Here is a 6,044-nt window from a genome sequence, read left to right as displayed (position 1 = left end):
TGCCAGTGTGCCAGGTGGACATTGGGTTTGATTCGGATCCTGCCAGTGTACCAGGTGTACATTGGGTTTGATCCATACCCTGCCAGCATGGCCAGAGATGTATTCCAAGGTCAGTAACTTATAACCACAGAACCACCCCAGAACCACCCCTTTCAAGCGCGACTAAAAACACCTAAGTATTAGATTTACTGCCATGGTCTAGTATGTCACCGCCTCAGACACCATTCACAATGCTGGCTGATGTACGAGTAAAACATGACATATTATTTCCTAACCATTCACAATGCTGGCTGAGGTATGAGTAAAACATGAATATTATTTCCTAACCATTCACAACGCTGGCTTAGGAACGAGTAAAACATTACATATTATTTCTTAACCATTCACAATGCTGGCTGAGGTACGAGTAAAACATGAAATATTATATCCTAATTGTAAAAAAATCCCCCCTCCTTTATCAACTAGTCTCTCACTGTTTAACCAGAATAACATGTTGTGTCCTTCAAACTGTTAGACTGTCCATAATCTTATTCAGCTACTTAGATGTCATGTATTGTCATGTTATGTTTTCTATAATGAAACATCACAAAGTGAAATAAAGTTGATAAGATATTCTTAATAGACATTAAATAATACATGGTTGTTCAGAAAATATTACTTATCATGTTGCTCTCATAAAATTATCAAAATATTTCACAATCATTACCACTGCTGAAATTCCCAGAGAGTAATTACAAGGATCATATTTCTCAGCATTGTCTAGTTCGATGCTGTTACTATAGTCTAGTTCCGTGATGTTGCTATAGTCTAGTTCCCTATTGTTACTATAGTCTAGTTCCATGCTGTTACTATAGTCTAGTTCCATACGTTTACTATAGTCTAGTTCCATGCTGTTACTATAGTCTAGTTCCATGTTGCTATAGTCTAGTTCCCTGTTGTTGCTATAGTCTAGTTCCATGCTGTTACTATAGTCTAGTTCCATACGTTTACTATGGTCTAGTTCCATGCTGTTACTATAGTCTAGTTCCATGGTGTTACTATAGTTACTATAGTCTAGTTCCATGTTGTTACTATAGGCTAGTTCTATGTTGTTACTATAGTCTAGTACCATGTTGTTACTTTAGTCTAGTTCTATGGTACTATAGTCTAGTTCCATGTTACTATAGTCTAGTTCCATGTTACTATAGTCTAGTTCCATGCTGTTACTATAGTCTAGTTCCATGTTGTTAATTTAGTCTAGTTCCATGCTGTTACTGTAGTCCAGTTACATACTGTTGCTATAGTCTAGTTCCATGCTGTTACAATAGTCTAGTTCCATGCTGTTGCTATAGTCTAGTTCCATGTTTCTTGCGTCAAGATCTATGTTACTATAGTCTAGGTCCATGCTGTTACAATAGTCTAGATCCATGCTGTTACTATAGTCTAGTTCCATGCTGTTACTCTAGTCCAGTTCCATGCTGTTACTATCGTATAGTTCCATGCTGTTACTGTAGTCTAGTTCCATGCTGTTACTGTAGTCTAGTTCCATGCTGTTACTATAGTTACTATAGTCTAGTTCCATGCTGTTACTATAGTCTAGTTCCATGCTGTTACTGTAGTCTAGTTCCATGCTGTTACTGTAGTCCAGTTACATACTGTTACTATAGTCTAGTTCCATGCTGTTACAATAGTCTAGTTCCATGCTGTTGCTATAGTCTAGTTCCATGTTTCTTGCGTCAAGATCTATGTTACTATAGTCTAGGTCCATGCTGTTACAATAGTCTAGATCCATGCTGTTACTATAGTCTAGTTCGATGCTGTTACTATAGTCCAGTTCCATGCTGTTACTATCGTATAGTTCCATGCTGTTACTGTAGTCTAGTTCCATGCTGTTACTGTAGTCTAGTTCCATGCTGTTACTATAGTTACTATAGTCTAGTTCCATGCTGTTACTATAGTCTAGTTCCATGCTGTTACTGTAGTCTAGTTCCATGCTGTTAATATAGTGACTATGGTCTAGTTCCATGTTGTTACTATAGTTTAGTTCCATGCTGTTACTATAGTCTAGTTCTATGTTACTATAGCCTAGATCCATGTTACTATAGTCTAGTTCCATGCTGTTACTATAGTCTAGTTCCATGTTACTATCGTCTAGTTCCATGTTACTATAGTTACTATAGTCTTGTTCCATGCTGTATGCTGTTACTATAGTCTAGTTCCATGCATTTGCTATAGTCTAGTTCCATGCTGTTACCATAGTCTAGTTCCATGCTGTTATTATAGTCTATTTCCATGCTGTTACTGTAGTCCAGTTCCATGCTGTTACTATCGTATAGTTCCATGCTGTTACTGTAGTCTAGTTCCATGCTGTTACTGTAGTCTAGTTCCATGCTGTTACTATAGTTACTATAGTCTAGTTCCATGCTGTTACTATAGTCTAGTTCCATGCTGTTACTGTAGTCTAGTTCCATGCTGTCACTGTAGTCCAGTTACATACTGTTGCTAAAGTCTAGTTCCATGCTGTTACAATAGTCTAGTTCCATGCTGTTGCTATAGTCTAGTTCCATGTTTCTTGCGTCAAGATCTATGTTACTATAGTCTAGGTCCATGCTGTTACTATAGTCTAGTTCCATGCTGTTACTATAGTCCAGTTCCATGCTGTTACTATCGTATAGTTCCATGCTGTTACTGTAGTCTAGTTCCATGCTGTTACTGTAGTCTAGTTCCATGCTGTTACTATAGTTACTATAGTCTAGTTCCATGCTGTTACTATAGTCGAGTTCCATGCTGTTACTGTAGTCTAGTTCCATGCTGTTAATATAGTGACTATAGTCTAGTTCCATGTTGTTACTATAGTTTAGTTCCATGCTGTTACTATAGTCTAGTTCTATGTTACTATAGCCTAGATCCATGTTACTATAGTCTAGTTCCATGCTGTTACTATAGTCTAGTTCCATGTTACTATCGTCTAGTTCCATGTTACTATAGTTACTATAGTCTTGTTCCATGCTGTATGCTGTTACTATAGTCTAGTTCCATGCATTTGCTATAGTCTAGTTCCATGCTGTTACCATAGTCTAGTTCCATGCTGTTACAATAGTCTAGTTCCATGCTGTTACTATAGTCTAGTTCTATGTTACTCTAGTCGAGTTCCATGTTACTATAGTCTAGTTCCATGCTGTTACAATAGTCTAGTTCCATGCTGTTACTATAGTCTAGTTCCATGTTTCTTTCGTCAAGATCCATGTTACTATAGTCTAGGTCCATGCTGTTACAATAGTCTAGATCCATGCTGTTACTATAGACTAGTTCCATGCTGTTACTATAGTCCAGTTCCATGCTGTTACTATCGTATAGTTCCATGCTATTTCTATAGTCTAGTTCCATGCTGTTACTGTAGTCTAGTTCCATGCTGTTACTATAGTTACTATAGTCTAGTTCCATGCTGTTACTATAGTCTAGTTCTATGTTACTCTAGTCGAGTTCCATGTTACTATAGTCTAGTTCCATGCTGTTACTATAGTCTAGTTCCATGCTGTTACTATAGTCTAGTTCCATGCTGTTACTATAGTCTAGTTCCATGCTGTTACTGTAGTCTAGTTCCATGCTGTTAATATAGTTACTATAGTCTAGTTCCATGTTGTTACTATAGCATAGTTCCATGCTGTTACTATAGTCTAGTTCTATGTTACTATAGCCTAGTTCCATGTTACTATAGTCTAGTTCCATGCTGTTACTATTGTCTAGTTCCATGTTACTATAGTTACTATAGTCTTGTTCAATGCTAAAATGCTGTTACTATAGTCTAGTTCCATGCATTTGCTATAGTCTAGTTCCATGCTGTTACGATAGTCTAGTTCCATGCTGTTACTATAGTCTAGTTCCATGCTGTTACTGTAGTCTAGTTCCATGCTGTTACTATAGTTACTATAGTCTAGTTCCATGCTGTTACTATAGTCTAGTTCTATGTTACTCTAGTCGAGTTCCATGTTACTATAGTCTAGTTCCATGCTGTTACTATAGTCTAGTTCCATGCTGTTACTATAGTCTAGTTCCATGCTGTTACTATAGTCTAGTTCCATGCTGTTACTATAGTCTAGTTCCATGCTGTTACTATAGTCTAGTTCCATGCTGTTACTGTAGTCTAGTTCCATGCTGTTAATATAGTTACTATAGTCTAGTTCCATGTTGTTACTATAGCATAGTTCCATGCTGTTACTATAGTCTAGTTCTATGTTACTATAGCCTAGTTCCATGTTACTATAGTCTAGTTCCATGCTGTTACTATTGTCTAGTTCCATGTTACTATAGTTTCTATAGTCTTGTTCAATGCTAAAATGCTGTTACTATAGTCTAGTTCCATGCATTTGCTATAGTCTAGTTCCATGCTGTTACGATAGTCTAGTTCCATGCTGTTACTATAATCTAGTTCCATGCTGTTACTGTAGTCTAGTTCCATGCTGTTACTATAGTTACTATAGTTTAGTTCTATGTTGTTACTATAGTCTAGTTCCATGCTGTTACTATAGTCTAGTTCTATGTTACTCTAGTCGAGTTCCATGTTACTATAGTCTAGTTCCATGCTGTTACTATAGTGTAGTTCCATGCTGTTACTATAGTCTAGTTCCATGCTGTTACAATAGTCTAGTTCCATGCTGTTACTGTAGTCTAGTTCCATGCTGTTAATATAGTTACTATAGTTTAGTTCTATGTTGTTACTATAGTCTAGTTCCATGCTGTTACTATAGTCTAGTTCCATGTTGTTACTATAGTCTAGTTCCATGCTGTTACTATAGTCTAGATCTATGTTACTATAGCCTAGTTCCATGTTACTATAGTCTAGTTCCATGCTGTTACTATAGTCTAGTTCCATGTTACTATCGTCTAGTTCCATGTTACTATAGTTACTATAGTCTTGTTCCATGCTAAAATGCTGTTACTATAGTCTAGTTCCATGCATTTGCTATAGTCTAGTTCCATGCTGTTACTATAGTCTAGTTCCATGCTGTTACTACAGTCTAGTTCCATGCTGTTACTGTAGTCTAGTTCCATGCTGTTACTATAGTTACTATAGTCTAGTTCTATGTTGTTACTATAGTCTAGTTCCATGCTGTTACTATAGTCTAGTTCTATGTTACTCTAGTCGAGTTCCATGTTACTATAGTCTAGTTCCATGCTGTTACTATAGTCTAGTTCCATGCTGTTACTGTAGTCTAGTTCCATGCTGTTAATATAGTTACTATAGTCTAGTTCCATGCTGTTACTGTAGTCTAGTTCCATGCTGTTACTATAGTTACTATAGTTTAGTTCTATGTTGTTACTATAGTCTAGTTCCATGCTGTTACTATAGTCTAGTTCTATGTTACTCTAGTCGAGTTCCATGTTACTATAGTCTAGTTCCATGCTGTTACTATAGTGTAGTTCCATGCTGTTACTATAGTCTAGTTCCATGCTGTTACAATAGTCTAGTTCCATGCTGTTACTGTAGTCTAGTTCCATGCTGTTAATATAGTTACTATAGTCTAGTTCCATGTTGTTACTATAGTCTAGTTCCATGCTGTTACTATAGTCTAGATCTATGTTACTATAGCCTGGTTCCATGTTACTATAGTCTAGTTCCATGCTGTTACTATAGTCTAGTTCCATGTTACTATCGTCTAGTTCCATGTTACTATAGTTACTATAGTCTTGTTCCATGCTAAAATGCTGTTACTATAGTCTAGTTCCATGCATTTGCTATAGTCTAGTTCCATGCTGTTACTATAGTCTAGTTCCATGCTGTTACTACAGTCTAGTTCCATGCTGTTACTGTAGTCTAGTTCCATGCTGTTACTATAGTTACTATAGTCTAGTTCTATGTTGTTACTATAGTCTAGTTCCATGCTGTTACTATAGTCTAGTTCTATGTTACTCTAGTCGAGTTCCATGTTACTATAGTCTAGTTCCATGCTGTTACTATAGTCTAGTTCCATGCTGTTACTGTAGTCTAGTTCCATGCTGTTAATATAGTTACTATAGTCTAGTTCCATGTTGTTACTATAGTCTAGTTCCATGCTGTTACTATA

Source organism: Oncorhynchus mykiss, chromosome 7 (assembly GCF_013265735.2).
Source record: "Oncorhynchus mykiss isolate Arlee chromosome 7, USDA_OmykA_1.1, whole genome shotgun sequence".
NCBI lineage: Eukaryota > Metazoa > Chordata > Actinopteri > Salmoniformes > Salmonidae > Oncorhynchus > Oncorhynchus mykiss.
Note: the sequence above shows the minus strand (reverse complement) of the source record.